This window comes from Tamandua tetradactyla, chromosome 3, assembly GCF_023851605.1.
Source record: "Tamandua tetradactyla isolate mTamTet1 chromosome 3, mTamTet1.pri, whole genome shotgun sequence".
NCBI classification, from domain to species: Eukaryota; Metazoa; Chordata; class Mammalia; order Pilosa; family Myrmecophagidae; genus Tamandua; species Tamandua tetradactyla.
This window is the reverse complement of record NC_135329.1, coordinates 14,601,083-14,618,919: the sequence shown is the minus strand read 5'-3', so window position 1 is coordinate 14,618,919 and position 17,837 is coordinate 14,601,083. Positions and strand designations below refer to the sequence as shown.

Sequence of the window (17,837 nt, the reverse complement as noted above, 5' to 3'; positions counted from 1 at the left end):
GATGTGAGTACAATGCTCCGCCGAGCCCGCCGCGGGAGGAGAGGGGTGCCGGGGCGCCGCCGGGGGCAGGGGGTGCGGGCCGGAACGACCTCGCCGGCTGTCCGCCGTCGCGCAGGTGGGCCCCGGGCCGCCGAGACGGCCGCGCCGAGGGAAGCCGGGCCTCGGACGCCCAGCCCTGGGCAGCAGGTGTTCGGAGCGCGAAAGGGAGTCGGAGGCTGGGGACCCTCGAGGGCGGGAGGCGAGCCTGAGCTCGGGCTCCCTCTTTAACCCGACTTCTTCCCAAAGCCGCACCGAGCGACTTAGCCGGGCCTCCCTGGGGTCTGGACCCTTGGTCACTCCGGGGCCGGGGTCAGGTGTAGGGTTAGGGTCCTAAGAAGGAGAGCGGTTCTTCCGGGGTCTCCCGCGTGCGTTCGAAGGGCCCTCTGGTCCCGCGCTCTAAAGCGGGTTAGAGGGAATTTGTTGCAGAGTGGAGGCAGACACATCCTCCCACTCTCAGAATGCGAGGCGGTGTGCAAAACTGGAAGACAGGCAAGCGTGGCGAGGTAGGTATGGTTAAAAGGGCCCACAGCCACTCTGCTGGCCCCGCACCTGCCCTCTTTGGTTTGTTCCACACAGCCACCCTGTAAGTATCTATCCCGTTCACGATGAGGAAACCGAGACTCAGACCTTGGGTAATTTGCCCTGGGTCCCCCAGTTAGTAAATGGCAGGTCTGTCAGGTTCTGAAGCCGGCCTCCCAGGCGGGGAGATAAACATTTTAATATCCTTTAAGTCGAGCACAGCATCTGAGACATAGTGGATTCACACTGGGGTGGAGGACCGCGCGGTGCGTTTATCTGAGAATTCGGTGCAAACGTAGTTAATAAAGTCTGAATGCTCGGAGGCTCTGAGGATGAGGGGCCATCAGAAGACCCATGAGGCTCTCCAGGACAGGGAATGGATTTGGGGAAGTGACAGCGAGGCGGGTCCAGATCTCGGTATAGTAGGGGAAGGGCAGACTGTTCTGTCGACTCGCAGACCTGAGGCAACAAAGTCTGGGGGTGGAGGGTCGGGGCCAAGTGAGCTAGGAGAGAGGGGGAGGCACCCCCAGCACACACCCCAAAAGCACCAATGATGAAACCACACAAGTTTCCTCTTCCATTTTGACTGACCAAGCAAAAATAAGACACGCCACTCTCTCAGGTGTGAAAAAAGACTAATTGCTTTAGAACATTTTGCATGGAATGAGGAAGGAAAGGGGGACACAAGAGAAAAACATTTTCTTTGAAATAAAAGAAAGAAATAAAATCATCAACCATCAGTCCCCACCCCACCCCCACCCCATGAAGATTTTCGCCACTTGAATAAGTTCCAGGCAACACTGCATGTTTAAAAGTGGGTTCTCTGGAACCAGAATTGCCTGGATTTGAATCCCAGCTCAGCCACTTACTACCTGTGATCCCTAGGCAAGTTACTGAACTTCTTAGTGCCTCAGTTTTCACATCTGGGTTGTTAGGAAGAATAAACGAGTTAACATTTGTAAAATGTTTACATGGCTGTCTAACATGAAATAAGTGCTCTGTAAATGCTTTTGCATTTAAGAATTAGATTATGGCTTTCAGCATGAAACGGGGCAAAATTCCCTCTAGCTCCAAGCAAATCAGACTGGAACTGATGGCTTCCAGTATAAGAACGAGGTCTGTGATTTCATGGTATGGTTCATATTAAAACATAAAATTCTGTTCCCCATAGGGCCTGCCTGAGTCACTCGATCACAAAGCCACAAATATTTTCTGAGCACTACTGTACTGGATGCCTCTAAGGCAAAAGTCCTGAGTCTTATTGAGAGGATACAAGTGTTAACTAGGAGAAGGGTGAGGCAGTCCTGTACCTTATCCAAGGAGTGCCATCCGCTTTTAGAGAAGTGAAGTGTCTCTTTGTGCTAGGGGGGACCTCAAGAATGAGGTGGGCTTTGAACTGCCTCTTAGAAAATGGGTACAGTCTGATTCCAGTGTTGCGATGGAATGTTGGACTGGGGGTAAGATCGTCCATTGCATCTTTGGAAGATGCTCATACTCCATTAGGAGCCCGGTTTACTGCCACATTTACCCCTGGCTGAGACCTGGCCTCCGTTAGACAATAGTTTCTGCCCTGATGTTCACTCCCTTACCCCTTGACTTCCAAGGTGCTTCATCAGAGCACCTCATCCCCACCCTGTCACCTCCAGCAGGCACCACAGAGTCTATCCTCTGCTGTATCCTTTTGTCATCTCTTGGCCAACATATTTCCATTGCCTGATTTTTACGCATTAACTTTTTCAGTGCAAAAAACAGCTCTGATGTCTCAAAATGTGACTGCCTGGGAAAAGGATTGTCAAAAAAGAGGGTCTTTTGCATCAGCTATTTCAACCCCTTCACTTACAGATGCAAAGAGTGACATTCAACAGAGGCTCGACAATTTCCTCAAAGTTTTGCAGCTTGTTAGTGGCACAGTGGGTTTCAGAGATCACGGTTGACTATCCCCAGAATCTCCTAGTATTGGCATAGAAATCTTCCCATTAAGGGGGACACTTCTGGCCCAGAACCTAAGAATCTAAACCAAAAATCTTATACTCTACTCTTCTAGCCATTGAGTTATACACTTTCTATTCATATTCAATGTTTATAGTGTTTAACTATATGACCTACTAATCTTCAGTGGCTGAGGCAGGGCACCGCCTGGGAATGGCATTGTTCTCTGTCCTCAAAGACATCCATTGTATAAGGGACCAGCCTCCATCTGGAGCCAGAGAGTCCAACTGGGGAAAGTATGGGACTGAAGAGAACAAGGTCAATGTTTTAATTCTCATTCAGGCCAGTTAATTTTGCACAGAGATAAATCATTCCAAGGCCACAGATTGCACCTCTCACATTAGCTAGTCATTTTACAAATAGTTGCTATTGGTTTCAATATGAATTATCCTGCACCATCCATTTCAAGAAAAATTACTCAAACTACTATTTGAATCTATTCAAGTCTGCTTGAATATTCAAGACTACTAATTCATCAAATTGCATCTATTATGATTTTTGCTCCCATTATTCTTGCTTTTACTTATTTGACAGGTGTTGACTAAATCTGTCCTATCTCATTTAAATCTTACAAAGACATTGGGAGAACACTGCTATTATTTTCCCCATTTTACACGAGGTGACTAAGGTATAATATAAAGCCAGGATGCAAACCTGGGTAGTCCAAAGTGGAAGAATGCCCTCTTAACCACTGAGCTACACTGGTATATGCAATGTTAGTACTTATGAAGGATACACGATACAAAACAAGAATCTTTCCCCTCCATATTTTCAATATTCATCATCATTTAAAACCTCCATTCCATTTCATCTAGCAATACCATGTCCAACTACATGCTATATAGAAAGTCATATAGTCATGTAGATCAGTATAAATATATATATATAATTTATGTGTCTCTCTAATGTATTTGTGTGTTATGTGTGTATACATATATGTATATACATGCATACACATTTATACTTATACACATACATATACATGCCCAAATTATTTCCTAGTAACAAAGTTTGGAAAACATAGCTATATTGCTAAATCTGACAATAATATAAACCTCAAAGCTGACTGTGCACCTTGCCCCCAGAAAAGACAATGTCCTGACACAATCCACCATTTCTATTGATCCATGCTGATGGCATTGTTTTTCTGTCAGTTTGAATTAGTGCAGTGCACTGCTAGGATTCCTGTATCCCCACTGATACCCTATGATTATATGGGAAGAACTGGGCCTATGACACCAGAGGGAGTGAACAGATGCCTTAGCTTTGGATCCATGACTATATTTTAGCTCTATATTTAACTTCATTTTTGCTTAGGCTAGTTACATAATCTACTTCCTCAGCACAGAGCCTACAAGGGGGCTACTATTAGCAAATACTTATGTGTGAAGATAAACAAAGTTTTAGCTGGAATAAACTCAATCCAGTTTTTTCCAAGAGAATAGTCAGTGAAATGTCAGTGGCAGTCAGTGAAATGGGTTGACTTTTTACATCAGTAGCTCTCAACACAAGCTGATTATTAGAAAACAAAGAAAAGCAAAAAAGAACATTTGGACATACGGCTTTATGTCCTTCCCTTATTTTGTTAACAGGAAATACATGCATACAGTACAAAGTTCAAAAGGTATAAAAAAAGTAATGTTGAAAAGCAAATATTCTGGCCCCCAAAAACACTTCTCCCCAGAGATAATTAATTTTTGTGTGTTTAATAATAAAAATATTCAGTTCCTCAAGGACATACCTAAAAATGTTCTCTCTGAGTGCTGGGATTGTAGGCAGATTTTAAAAAACCTTCTTTGTTTATTTCTGGATTTTCCAAGTTTTCTTTGATAAGCATGTGTTATTTTATAATTAGAGAAAAATGTTAGTTTTAAAAGTACATAAATACTTGTTATTTTTAAAAGTACCTCAGAGGGCGGGCAATGGTGGCACAGTGGCAGAGTTCTCACCTGCCATGCCAGAGACCCAGGTTTGATTCCCTGTGCCTGCCCATGCAAAAAAAAAAGTACCTCAGAGATCTCATAACTGCATTGTGATTAAAAAACCATGGAACTAACTTCATCTACAACTTAAAAACACTTGGCATTCTGTGGGTACATTTTTTAAAAAATGTTAGCCAATTTTGTATCCATTCATATTAAATCTCCTGCCATTGGAAAAGATATAAAACCTGATTAGCAGCTTGAGCTAAGTACTCATGAAACTCATTATGAGTCACTGGAGATAGGTAATTTGCTCAGGAATCTTCTTTCAAATTTCATCATAATTTGTAATGATGACTCCAAATGTCTATCAAATTATATTAGTCTGGAGAATTAAGCCCAGTCTAGCTTAACTCCTTCATTTAACAAACAATAAGAAGCTAAATTTACCCTACACCTGATACTTAACGATGTTGTGGGTATTCTAATTAGACGCAATGATCAGATGCCTTCTCCTGTAGCTGAAGATACCACAACACTGACTTGCTGACAAGACATATGCAGGAACTTGGCCTTGAGCTAAGGGTCACCCTTCCAGAAACTTCAACCTCTGGAATAGAAATGTGAACTCTGAAGGTGAGGGGGGAAAGGCCTTTGGGTTGCCAAAGTCCATGCATCAAGGAAAACCTTTCTTAGGCTTGTTAATTCTGATTTAACTAGAATTTTAAAAGGCCCACTTATATGGTTTCTAGCCCTCAGCAGGAGAACGGAGAAGCTGGGGGAGACGGGGGGGGGGGGGGGGGGGGGGGGGGGGGGGGCGGGCGGGGGGGGGGCGGGGGGGGGGGGTTGGGACATGTTTGAGGCAGATAACCCTATCCAGTTTACCCCAGTGCCCTTAAATGGAACAGCTGACAGCAACAGAGGAGGAGAAAGAAAAGTTAAAAAGCATTCCCAGGTGTATGTGTTCAAGACAATATTCATCATTCCTGGTGATGACTGTGCTATAAGGTAGAGTGGCTAAACTCAGATCAGTGCCTTTGTATGAGGTGGGAAATTTCATAGTTAACTCATGCTTATTTATATTTAAAAAATGTTGTATGATGTGTATTACATAAGTTTTTCTCAATAAAAACTTGTTTTCTTAATTTGCTTAATGCCATACAAAAGACTTTAGAAATAAAAAGCCTGCAAAAAGGAAAATTTTATAAGTTAAAAATATTGCAAGTAAAATTACAATGAGATATATTACGAGGCACCTGTCAGAATGCCTAAAGAAACTTGCTGGTACATTGCTTGTGAGAATATAAAATGGTACAACGGCTCCAGAAAACAATTTAGCAATTTCTTAAAAAACTGAACATGCAACTGCCATAAAACCCCATAATTGCACTCCTAGGCATTTGTCCCAGAGACGTGAAGATGTATATTTACACAGAAGCCTATACATGAATGTTTATAGCAGTTTTACTCATAATGGCCCAAAACTGGAGACAACCCAGACATCCTTTAGTTGGTGAATAATTAAACTGTGGTACATCCATGCTGTGGCATACTAGCAATAAAAAGGAATGATCTAACTGATAACACTCAACAATCTGGATGAATCTCCAGAAAACTGTGCCGAGTGAAAAGGCCAGTCCCTGAAGGTTACCTACTGTTTGACTCCGATTATATAACATTCTTGAAATAACAAAAGTATAGAAACTGGAGAACAGACCAGAGGTTGCCAGGGGTTAGTGAGGGGCTGGGGCAGGAAGGAAGTGGGTGTGACTAAAATCAGGCAGCTGGGGAATCTTTCTGATGATGGAAATGCCCTGCATCTTGACTGCATCAGCGCCCTGGTTGGGGTTTTGTAGGATGCCACCAAACTGGGGAAAGGGTATGCAGGAGCCCTCGGAACTATTTTTTACAGCTGCATGGGATTCTACAGTTTATCTCAAAAAAAAAAAAAGAAAAGAAAAAGAATTTTAAGCTAAAAACATACTGTAGTGAGAGGTCTGTGTTTATCTATATTTAAAAATCACTTGCGGTGAAACCTATTCCTCTTGAGCCAGACTGTGGCATCACAATTTATTAAACTCCATACACTGGTTAAGCAATTTCACATATTGTGGCTGGCAGTGCTTAGGTTGTGGTGAACTACAGTTGGTTCTGACCAGCAGAGCAGTGCTTCGTTCCTCTCCCACCTCATCTGCTCCTGATTACCTCGCTTCCCCCACAGGCATTTATTTCCTCTGCTGTTTGGGCATATCATTGCTTCCATTTAGTTTTTTTGTTTGTTTGGTTGGTTTTTTGGTTTGGTTTTTTTTTCGCATGGGCAGGCCCCAGGAATCAAACCCGGGTCTCCAGTACAGCAGGCAAGAACTCTGCCTGCTGAGCCACCCTGGCCCACCCTGTTTTTTGTCTTTTGTTTTTTCCTTAAAAAGAAAGTTTCAATACTTGGAGAAACTCTACCACCACCTCACCTGGAATGTGAGAAAGTCACTCTCCTGAGGCAAGGTGCTCGTTGGGGTGATTAGATAATTTCAATTAGTCCCCATAAAACCCCATGGCTCCCCTATATTCAGAAGGTGACAAGCTAGCATGCCAGTAGAAGTCCTTTAAAATGCAGCTTGTAATTATATGTTACTGAGTACACTATGAGTCAGATCATGGCCACTGCAATGTAACTGCTTATTCTTGAAATAGTTCAGCCGTGAGGTCCAGGGGCTGGTTTATTTCTGGTTTCTCCAATTTAAGGCCTTGTTAGATGACCCTGTAACTACCATCCAGCTCAGAGTAGAGGGGCAGCACAGGAAGGTACAAGGAACTTTTAGACTAGGAATCCTATGCAAATGTTAGTAGAAAAATACCTACGTTTTCTATTGTTCAAAATTGCAAAGTACTTGGAAATACATTGTGAGCAGGAAAGGTTGGTAAGAAAATGAAGCAGGGTCTTTACAATTTTGCTCACCTACATCCCCTGAAACACACTGAAAAATTATAGCCCTTCACACATTTTTAAGTTGACATTTATAAATTTTTATTATCGGTTTAGGTGGTTGCAGAGGATGTATTCTGCATGTCGTGACTGTCCTGTTTTAGAATAAAACTGCTATATCGTTTTTTAAACGTATTCAGTAGAATCTAAGTACCATGGTAATTTGACACCGTCATTTGTTTAAAAAATATGAGCAAGTGGTTCTTTAACAGTCAGAAATTCTAAATCATTCCCTTTCCTCCTTGAATTATATCTTCATCCTACTTCTCCTAATGAATTGTATCCAGATGCCATATATTTTTATGCTTGAATATCTTTTCCCTATTGTGTTTCTCTGTTACAAAAATGCATTTACAAACTGAAATTTATGATTTAAAAAACCATCATCCCATGACCACACGGCTCATAATCTGAAAATTTTTTTTAAGATTAAGCCATCATTACAATTATTAGCCACAGCACAAATATGCATTTTAGTAACTGATAATATAAAACAGTGACATTTTATTGGAAACTCTTCTATTCATTAGATGGATGAGGATAGTTTTTAAATACAGGTATTTTATATGTACATATATAACATATATACATGTACATGTGATTAGTTCAAGTGTCCATCAATTAATATTATTGCTGGCATGAGCTGAGCAGAGTTCAGCTTCAATATTATCCCTATTTCTTATCTGTGCAAATGTAAGCTCTGGGAACCCTCGTTCACACTGGAGGAGAATGGAAAGAGTTTTGTTATAACAATGTCCAGGGCTGAGGAAAGACAAGAAAAACTGGGACATGTTTCTGGGTTTACAGCTTTGGAAGTAACTAGGTTCCCTCTCATACAAATCCTATATGATAAGTTCTAGCAAGTCCATCTTTGCCAGGGGACCTGAAATTTGTTTCTCAGTAAAGCCTTATTTAGCAATGTCATTCAATACTTTGAACTCCTTCGAATTACATGACAAATGTCGCTTAGAGCTCTTCTTTCAAAAATTATTCTAATAATCACTGGACAACTCAGGTTCTCCTGCAAGTGTTATGGAAAGCGATGAATAGAAACCACCTAACTTGCAAAAGTCTCTGCATCTCAGTTATAAGAGGCTTTCACTTTCTCAATGCAAACACAGATATTACTAATTGTCACGCGCCGTGGCATGTGTGTGTATGTGTGCGTGCATGTGTGAGTGTGCGCACACGTGCACATGTGTATTACAACCCAGGGCAATGCTGTCCTCGCCTTTTTAGAAGTGAGAAAGGACTAGTGTGCAAGGAGAGATGGGAACAGAGGGGACCTAGTATGCTACCTGGCCCTCACACCATCTGGAAACTCCATTCCCTTAAAACAGGTCACCCCTTGAGAAGTCTGCAAACAGGCCTTTGAACACCACCAGTGTAAGGAGATTCGAGAGGAACTGCCTCAAATACAGAAAATTGTGATGTAGTGTTTTTTTTTTCTGGCATGGGCAGGCCCTGGGAAATGAACCCAGGTCTCCGGCATGGCAGGCGGGAATTCTGCCGCTGAGCCACCGTTGCACTACCCCTAACATAGAATTTTAGTGTCAAAAGAGACCTTCAAAGTTATGATACCCTAGAATTGCCTGAGCTAGTAAACAAAAATGCAGGACACAGTTAAATTTGGTTTTCAATCAACAATGAATCATTTCTAATATAAGTGTGTACCATGCAATATATGGGGCATGCTTGCACTAAATGATATATTTGCTGCTTATCAGAAATTCAAATTTAATGGTGCCTGCAGCATTTTACCTGGCAACCCTTTCTAATCCAAATGATCTTTTTTAAGAGATGAGAAAAACTGAGACCTGGGAGGGGTAAAATACTTGACCAAGGGGCTTTGATTTCTCCCTCCACCCAATTTCTCAAATGTAGTTATTATTTTCTCACTTCTCATTATGGTACCCATTTCTCTCCTCCCCCCACCCCACCATTTTTCCCCATCCTTCTTATCCAAAGCAAAAACGCAAGCAGCAACAAAAAGAAATAACAATCGTGAAACGAGGAAAGTTTTTGCAGGAAACCAGAGCAATGAAATGGGCTTGAGAGGAGCAGAGAGTATGTGTGAGTACAACGTGGGCAAACCACCTCTATCCTGTCATTTCAAAAATAAAGGCTTAAAAAAAAAAGACAGCATCGGCAGCTTCCTTCAGGACAGAAACCCAAGCCACATAAAAACTGGTGACTATTCTCCTTTATAAGAATACGTAATAAAAGGTACTGTTCGGGCCCAACTCCTTTTCTTATATTTAATGCTCTCCTCAGCTGTGCCTTAGCTTTCCGACAAAACCTTCCCTTTGCTCCTTCCCCTTCCAGTCTCTGTTTACTGCCCCTGCACCCTCTCACTCCCCTCCCGTCTCCCAAGTCCTTTTCAGGCCTTCCTGTGGGTGTGGGAGGCCTCCCCGGGGAATGGCCCTGGATCCAGCCTGCTCCGGCGGGAATTTGGCAAACTCTCTTTCTGGGCCCCACGCCCACCTCCTTTCCTCAACTCCCGGGGACCGCAGGTCCCCAAGCCCCAAAGAAGCCTCTCAACCGACGTGGCCGGAGGCGGCCGGGGAGCCCCCGCTGGCCTGCAGCTCCCAGCCTCCACTTACCCTGCCCCTGGTGGGGGGAGGACAAGGGCTCTTTGCACAAAGGGCCCAGATCCTCGCCAGCTGCGGGAAGCCACCGCTGGTCAGCAGACAGCTTGAAAGGGCAAGGTGGCTGCAGGGAAGAGGAAGGCGAGGGACACTCAAGGCAAGTTCCTGTTTCAAAGGCAGAGTTCTAAAAATTGATTAAGCTCAGAGAGTTGTGTGGTTTGTTTGCTTTTTTTCCTTCACTCCCCAACTCACCGACGTGATCCCTTTTACCATCCTCTGGGGGACAGCTGATCTTCCTTTCCAAAAAATCCTTCTGGACCGAAGGCCCCCAACCCTACACCCTCAGACCCCACTCGATCGTGGCCTTTCCTGGAGTCAAGACCCGGTGGAATTTGTGTTATTGAGAACAAAAAGGGAAGGGAAAAAACTGAGAAAGAGGAAAGAGACCGTACATCTAAGAGTTTCCTGTGGTTTGGGAGTCTTAGTTTAAGGTTTTTATGACTTCTTCCCCCCTTTTCCTTTCCATGCTGAAGACAGCGCCCCCCCTCCCCCCTCCCCCCACCCCGCCAAAAAAGCTGTTGATTACTGGAGAACATGCTCTCTCCCTGTTCCTAGCTAGACCCTGGGCTTGGATTTGGAGTTGGGAGGGAGGAGATAAGAGGCAGGGACGGCATCCAAGGACGCAGAACTCGTTTCAGGCTGGACTTTCTGCGCCAGCTCAAAGCCTTCGGTCCTGCGCAGACCGTGGGCCGCTGAGCCCAGACAGAGGGAGTGTTTCCCTGGCCGCTGGCCTAACAGGCTTTAGTGGGTCCCATTTCTCCGTGTTCAAAGTAAGGAAACATTTTGGCTGTTTCCTTTTATTAAAATAGGTGTAATGATGCCTACCACACAACGTTACTGTAAGGTATAAATACACTGAAAGCAGCTAGTATAGTGCATGACTTGTAGTGGGCAGTAACTTAATATTTGCCGAGTGTGACGTGCACTTATCCCATTATGCTACCTTCACTGTCATCCCCACTGGACTCGGAACATCTTACCCATCTTTATATCCCCTCCGCCGGGGATACTGCCTGCAACGTACCAGACGCTCTGTACATGCTTATCAAGTTAATTCATCAATTAATTAATACATGGTCCCACCCTCACCCTGGCCCTGTTTCTCCTGTATACTTTTCAACCTTCTCTCACTATGGTCCCTGGACCAAGGTTTTAGGAGTTCAAATTCTGAACAAAAGTTGCCAGACCTGAATTGGATGAAATGCCAACACTCCACTCCCAAGAAATACCACAGAGAGTTTTCTCAGCAGGCACACAGGGGAAGAGATCAGGAAGCCCAAACTCTGTGGGTTGTTGGTATTTCTAAGTCTATTGCAGAAACTTGACAGTGTTCAAATTAAAGCCAAAGTCCAAGGTGCTATTTACATTCAAAGTATTTTAAAGAACAGAGGGTAGGGGAGATCAGCCTTCTGGCAGAGGCAGAACAGCATCTTAACAAGAAGAAAGGAAAGAGAAAGAGGGAGAGTGAGAAAGGGAGGAAGGCATAAAGAGAGAAAAATAAAGAAAAAGGAAGAAAGGAGAGAGGGAGGGGGAAAGAAGAAAGAAAAGAAAGCAGGCTGGAATAGTGGACTTAAAAACAGTCACATGGAAATCCCAGTTAAGCATAGTCGATTGAACACATGATTTTATCCCTGCTGTCTCTTAAACCTCCACTCAAGTAACGATAAATGGAGGAGAGGAACATATGTCCCCAAGGACAAAGACAATGCTAAAAAAATCAAAACCAAAAATATAGGCTAAGGTGTGCACAGTAGTTCAGTGGTAGAATTCTCCCCTGCCACGTGGGAGACCCAAGTTTGACTCCGGGCCCATGCACTTCCCCAAAAACAAACAAGCAAGCAAACAAATGAAAAACAAACCAAACAAAAACTCAACAAATGGTACTGCAATAAGGGGATACTCACATGGAAAAAGAATGAAATGTGACCACACCGTATAGCATACAAAAAAAAGAAAGAAAGAAAGAAAGAAAAAAAATATATATAGGCTAAAATTTTAGGAAACAGAAAAGCTGGTAAGGAGAAGCCAACCTACCAGACAGGTAAAAAGGCTGAAACCTAGACCTGCAAGGGTTGGAAGTCAACAAGAAACCAGCTGCTTTGCATCTCCAAGCCCTATGCAGTTCAGGGATTAGATCACCAAAAGAACCCCTGAAAGGCAGTGATTTGGGGGGTAGGGGGGATACTGAAAACAGGAAGATCAATTGAAAGCTTACAGGAGAAGAAATTTAAACCCAACCTGGGCAGAAAAAAAGACAGAGGCTTAGGATCTAGATCCACTGAGGACAGAAATAGACACTTTATTGACAGTGAAACACTTTACTGCACTTTACAGACACCAAGGGGACTGGTGATCGAAAGCCTGTACACTGAAGAGTTATGCACCTCACCCCATCTGCCTCACCCACCTTAGCTGGCAGGATGCTGAAAACAGGCTTATACCTCCTCAATTCCCACCCCCACATCCAGGCAGGAGCGTGAGGATTCAGCTCATGGGAAACAGTCCAGCTCAAGAGAAAAAACTAAAGAATCAAATATTGGTGTCCCAGTGCCATGGCTTTGGTGAAGCCCTCCTACCTTTAAACCCCTCACATGTGCACAACAATTTCAAACAGGTTTTTAGCAACTCACAATTAATGTGAACCAACCCACAAGGAGCATCAAGCATTTAAGGGACTCCTTCACCATGAGACACAGACTAAGACAAACAAGTGTGTGTGTGTGTGTGTGTGTGTGTGTGTGTGTGTGTTGGTGGGGGAGAACTCAGCAGAAATAAAGACAAAATCATGAATATACTGGGGTAAAAAGAAATGCTTCTTTCACATTTAAAAAACAGAATAAAAACCAAAACAGGAGGTCTCTGCCACTGAGAAGATGTGCTCTGTGGTCTCCCACTTGCTGGCTACCCTTGGGAACAACGCTTCCCCCAGTGTCAAGGACAGCAGCGAGGTCCTGGGCAGGGTGGGCATCCAGGCGGGCGACGACCAGCTCAACAAGGACCTCTGTGAGCTAGATGGAGACAAACATCAAAGAGTCACTGTCCAGAGTATGGGCAAGCTAGCCAGCATGCACACAGGTGGAGCTGTGGCCGCTTCCGTCACTCTGGGCTCTGCAGCTCCCGTTGCTGGATGGGCCCCAGCTGCAACAGAGAAAAAGCAAGACAAGGAGGAGGAGAAGGAAGGGCTGGAGGACAATATGGGATTTGGCTTGTGCACAGAGATTACAAATATCATGACAGAAAAAAATTTTCAATAGGAAGGTTGGAAGATAAAGTTGAGGAAATCTACCAAAAGTAAAATTAGAAAATAAGAGAGAATTAGAAAATAAGAGAGAGATCTTAAACATTAGCTACAAATCCAAGAGGTTCAATATCTTCTAAATAAGAATGCCAAAAAGGCAGAACAGAGAAACTAATTCAAGATGGAACCCAGAAATGAAGTTACAGTTTCCAAATTACAAGGTCCAACACTGCTCAACACAAGAAAGAAAACAGACCCACACCAAGACATAACAGTGTGAAATTTCAGACCTCTAGTAATAATGAGATCCCCAAATCTTCCAGAGAGAAGCTCTGAGAAATCAATAAATCAAAATGGCATCAGACTTCTGAGCAGCAGTACTGGAATCTAAAGGATACAGAGATCAATGCCTTCAAAATACCAAGGGAGAAATGATTTATAACCTACAGTTTTGTACCCAATGAAAGTATCACCCAATCATGAGGATAGATTAAAGGTATTTCTCAGCTAGACATTATCTCAGAATATTTACTTCTCATTCATCTACTATCAACATGCTACTGGAAAATGTGTTCTTCCAAAACAAATGGGGAGACAAACTAAAAAGAAGATTGCTGGAAACTTTAGGCCCAACACAGGAAAGAGGTGAAGAGAATTCCCATGGTGAAAGTGAAAGGAAGTTTTGGAATAATAGCTGTGCATCAAACCCAGAGAAAAAGGAGTCGATATCAGATCTGGAGGGCAGAATAATTCAAGATTCCTATCTTGGAAACATCAAAAGTAAAAATAAGAAACTTGAAGATTAGCCCAAATACCCCTAAAGAATGGGAGAAAGATCAAAGATAATGGTGGAGTTACACAGAGAAGGTAGGGTTTAACAAATGAGTATGATTGCTGAGTCATTACATTGATATTTCTCTTAGTCTCCAGTATCTTAGAGCAGCTAGAAATAAAAACCTAAAATTGTGGAATTGTAAACCATACTGTTCTAGTTTGCTAGCTGCCAGAATGCAATATACCACAAACAGAATAGTTTTTAAAAAGGGGAATTTAATAAATTGCTAGTTTTACAGTTCTAAGGCCAAGAAAATGTCCCAACTAGAACAAGTCTACAGAGATGTCCACTCTAAGCCATCTAGGGAAAGATACCTTGGTTCAAGAAGGCCGATGACGTTCAAAGTTTCTCTCTCAGCTGGAAGCGCACGTGGTGAACATGGCAGCATCTGCTGGCTTTCTTGTGGCTCTACAAAAAGGACTTTCTCCAAAATGTTTCCTCTTTTAAAGGATTAATGCGTGGAGTCACAACTCCATGGAAGCAATCTGATCAAAAGTTACCACCACTGATTGTACACTTTGGATGAGTACATGTATGAATATATAATATATATCAATAAAAAATAAAAAGAAACTGGGATATTATCTGATATATCTGAATGTATTGAGAAGAATTTTATAATTCTGTCAAAAATTTGGAAGATGAATTCAGGATTGTTGGAAGATGAATTCATGTCAACTGTACAGACAGTCAATTAAACAACAACAAAAAAGAGGCAGTTATTAATTCCAAGAAAAATGGTGTTATACAGAAAAGAAAAGGTCATCAAAATGCACTACATGGCTCTCCTCTGAATACTATTTACATAAATAATAATAAGCATTAAACATTGGTTTAATAAAAATCATTATATAACTGAAAGCTGGAATAGTAAGAAAGCTAAATTCCCATATCCCATAGAAGAAAAAATCAAGAACTAGCAGCATAAGCATGATATAAGAAAATATTAAAAGTATAAGAAGCAGCTTATTGGGAGGGTAGGGGATTGAAGTGAGGAGCTGCTATTTTTTTTGTTATAAGCCTTGTAGTATTATTTGATTTGTTAACCTGTGTGCATGTATTACTTTGATAATGATAATATAAAAATAAACAAAATAAGCACTCTGAGCTCTGGACCAAGTTCCTTCCTTCTCACCTAAAGGATCTTGTTCAGGTTTATTAAATGAGGTGCCAATGAGACGCCGCTTCCCCTTTTCCCGAGTGAGGTGGTAAAAAGTCTGTGCAGCAGATTCAATGCAATACCAATCAAAATCCCAACAACTTACTTTTCAGAAATAGAAAACCAATAAGCAAATTTATCTGGAAGGGCAGGGTGCCCCGAATAGCTAAAAGTATCCTGAGGAAAAAAATGAAGTCAGAGGTCTCAGGCTGCCTGACTTTAAGGCATATTATGAAGCTACAGTAGTCAAAACAGCATGGTACTGGCATAAAGATAGATATATTGACCAATGGAATCGAATAGAGTGTTCAGCTATAGACACTCTCATCTATGGATAATGCTTGATCTTTGATAAGGCAGTCAAGCCAACTCACCTGGGACAGAACAGTCTCTTCAATAAATGGTGCCTAGAGAACTGGATATCCATATGCAAAAGAATGAAAAAGGACCCATATCTCACACCCTATACAAAAGTTAACTCAAAATGGATCAAAGACCTAAATGTTAGGTCTAAGACCATAAAACAGTTAGAAGAAAATGTAGGGAAATATCTTATAAATCTTATACTTGGAGGCAGTTTTATAGACCTTACACCCAAAGCAAGAGCACTGAAGAAAGGAATAAATAAATGGGAATTCCTCAAAATTAAACACTTTTGCACATCAAAGAACTTCATCAAGAAAGTAAAAAGACAGCCTACACAATGGGAGACAATATTTGGAAATGACATATCAGATAAAGGCCTAGTATCCAGAATTTATAAAGAGATTGTTCAACTCAACAACAAAAAGACAGCCAATCCAATTACAAAATGGGAAAAAGACTTGAACAGACACTTCTCAGAAGAGGAAATACAAATGGCCAAAAGGCACATGAAGAGATGCTCAACTTCCCTGGCCATTAGAGAAATGCAAATCAAAACCACAATGAGATATCATCTCACACCCACCAGAATGGCCATTATCAACAAAATAGAAAATGACAAGTGCTGGAGAGGATGTGGAGAAAGAGGCACACTTATTCACTGTTGGTGGGAATGTCAAATGGTGCAAACCGCTGTGGAAGGCAGTTTGGCGGTTCCTCAAAAGGTGAATATAGAATTGCCATATGACCCAGCAATACCATTGCTAGGTATCTACTCAGAGGACATGAGGGCAAAGACACAAACGGACATTTGCACACCAATGTTTATAGCAGCATTATTTACAATTGCAAGGAGATGGAAACAACCAAAATGTCCATCAACAGATGAGTGGCTAAACAAACTGTGGTATATTATGCAGCTTTAAGACAGAGTAAAGTTATGAAGTATGTAACAACATGGATGGACCTTGAGGACATTATGCTGAGTGAGATTAGCCAAAAACAAAAGGACAAATACTGTATGGTCTCACTGATATGAACTGACATTAGTGAATAAACTTGGAATATTTCATTGGTAACAGAGACCATCAGGAGATAGAAATAGGGTAAGATATTGGGTAAGTGGAGCTAAAGGGATACAGATCATGCAACAGGACTGAATATAAAAACTTAGAAATGGACAGCACAATACTACCTAACTGTAATATGTTAAAACACTGAATGAAGCTGCATATGAGAATGATAGAGGGAGGAGGGCTGGGGGCATAAATGAAATCAGAAAGAAAGATAGACGTTAAAGATTGAGATGGTATAATCTAGGAATGCCTAGAGTGTATAATAATAGTGACTAAATGTACAAATTTTAAAAATCTTTGTGCATGAGGCAGAACAAAGGAATTTCATCACTGCAGGGTGCTGAAAATAGATGGTAATTAATATTTTTAAATCTCACCTTATGTGTGAGACGAAAGCAAAAAATGTTTATTTGGTACAAAATTTATGTTTTGACTAGTGCATTTCCTAATATAACTTATGCAGATAGCTTGATTGAACACCATAAGTATTTGGAATCTCAGGTAGGACATGAGATTTTGTTGGTTTGTCCAGAGTGATGCCCCGATGAATCCCAGAGTGATATGATCAGTGAGTGGAAAAGTATTTGCAAAGTCCCCATCAGGGAATGGTGAGAACGGGGAGAAATTCAACTTCCCCCAGTTGAATTCTTGATATTCTCACAAGCAGTGTGGACAACCAAAGCTATAGGCTGAGCCCCCAGTCTTGGGGTTTGTTCATATGAAACTTAACCTGACAAAGGATAGGTCAAGTCTACGTAAAATTTAGGCCTAAGAGTCACCCCCAAGAGAGCCTCTTTCGTTGCTCAGATGGGGCCTCTCTCTCCAGCCAACACAACAAACTCACCACCCTCCCCCTCTCTATGTGGGACATGACTCCCAGGGGTGTGGACTTTCCTGGCAACGTGGGACAGAGATCCTAGAATGAGCTGAGACTCAGCATCAAGGGATTGAGAAAAACCCTAGAATGAGTTGAGAATCAGCATCTAGGGATTGAGAAAATCTTCTCGACCAAAAGTGGGAAGAGTGAAATGAGACAAAGTGTCAATGGCTGAGAGATTCCAAACAGAGG

The 17,837-nt window shown here is 42.2% G+C and overlaps 1 protein-coding gene and 1 pseudogene across 3 annotated transcripts in view; one reads left to right on the top strand and one right to left on the bottom strand.

Annotated features, from left to right (window-relative positions):
* PLEKHA2 (pleckstrin homology domain containing A2) overlaps positions 1–17,837 on the bottom strand; it is a 112,148-nt gene that overhangs the window by 72,257 nt on the left and 22,054 nt on the right. Inside the window, exon 1 of one of the 3 annotated variants that reach the window (XM_077152531.1) lies at positions 10,053–10,176. The exons of the other annotated variants lie outside the window; for them this stretch is intronic. The gene's annotated coding sequence lies outside the window, so the exon portion shown is untranslated. Of the gene's footprint in view, positions 1–10,052; positions 10,177–17,837 lie in introns of those variants that run through there. 3 annotated transcript variants of the gene reach the window in all.
* LOC143675498 (large ribosomal subunit protein P2 pseudogene) lies at positions 12,971–13,351 on the top strand (annotated as a pseudogene).